We start from the raw sequence: 1712 nt of genomic DNA, 5'->3' as shown, positions 1-1712 counted from the left end.
AGCCACCATGTGGTTGCTGGGAATTGAACTCAGGACCTTTGGAAGAGCAGTCAGTGCTCTTAACCACTGAGCCATCTCTCCAGCCCCCTACATAGCAGTTTATTATACCAATCTTCACATAAAGGCCAGAGCGAGGGTAGTGGACAGGGTGGGTTAAAGTTAGTATTGTAATGTTGAGGTAAAATTAAAAAGTCGTTGCATGGTGGTTTTCACACCTTTAATTTCAGCACTCGGGAGGCAGAGGCAGGTGGATCTCTGTGAGTTCCAGACCAGCCTGGTCTATAAGAACTAGTTCCAGAACAGGCTCCAAAGCTACAGAGAAACCCTGTCTCGAAACATAGAATAAACTGATAACAATGGAATTGTGGGATTCCTTTCTAAGATATTGTTTACCCAAAACATAAAAGTTAAAAGAAGATATTCATATCTTTTCTAATAATTAACTTGAGATATTATATTTTTAATTAGGTAGAAAACATCATAAGTATTATAAATATGATTGCCTATTAGTTTTGTCTCTATCACTGAATATAATAATAATAAACTAATTTTCATAATTGCCTAATGATCAAAAAAAATTTAAGAAGTGATTGGGAGGGTGTCTTAGTTATTCTTCTATCAGTGTAAAGAGATACCATGATCAGGGCAACTCTTCTAAAAGATGGCATTTAATTGATTTCATTCATTTCAATTTTAGTTAGTCCAAAATCATCATGTCTGCAAGCAGACAGGAACTGTGCTGGAGCAGTAGCTGATAGTTTTACATCTTGATCCAAAGGCAACAGGCAGAGAATGAGACACTGGGTCTTGTGTGGATTTTTGAAACCCAGATTCTATCCACCCATTCCAAGCAATAAACCTCCTCCAACGAGGCCACACTTACTCCAAAAAGACTACCTCTGAATCCTTCCCAAACAGTTCTACTAACTGGGTTCTAAGCATTCAAACATATGATCCAGTGGAGAATGTCCTCACTCGTGCCACCAAAGTGGAGCAGCAGAGATGGTTCATTAGTTAAAAACACTTGCTACTCTTAGGGAGGAACTGGATTTGCTTACCATAACTCACATACTAGCTAACAACTACCTATAATTCCATCTCATGGGGATTCAATGCGCTCTTCTGGCCTCCTTGGGCATCAAGCATGTACATGGTGTACAAACATACATATACCGAAAATAAAGATAACATTTTTAAGAATGTATTCGTTGGTTAGGAAAGATGGCTCAGCAGTAAATAACAAGAGAACTGGAGTCTGGTTCACAGCATCCACATATCAGCTCACAACTGTCTGTAATTCAACTCCCAGTGAATACAAGGGCATCATGCATCCACACTGTGTACTGACACACATGCAAACAAAACAGCTACACACATAAAATAAAATTTAAAATAAAAAATGTGTGTTCTTTTTAGCAAAGGCTAACAAAGGCTAGCAAAGGCTCTGAGGCAAATACTGTCTGATTCGCGAAGCCCACCTGGAACTTCCGTTGCCATTCCCTCTGGCTCTGTACTTGTCCTGTGAGCTGCCATGTGGGTGCTGGGAATTAAACCTGGGTCCTATGAAAAAGCAAATGCTCTTAAACAATGAGTCATCTCTCTATCACAAGAATACATTATTAGGGGGGCTGGAGAGATGGCTCAGTGGTTAAGAGCATTGCCTGCTCTTCCAAAGGTCCTGAGTTCAATTCCCGGCAACCACATGGTGGCTC

Source organism: Microtus ochrogaster, linkage group LG4 (genome assembly GCF_000317375.1).
Source record: "Microtus ochrogaster isolate Prairie Vole_2 linkage group LG4, MicOch1.0, whole genome shotgun sequence".
NCBI lineage: Eukaryota > Metazoa > Chordata > Mammalia > Rodentia > Cricetidae > Microtus > Microtus ochrogaster.
Note: the sequence above shows the minus strand (reverse complement) of the source record.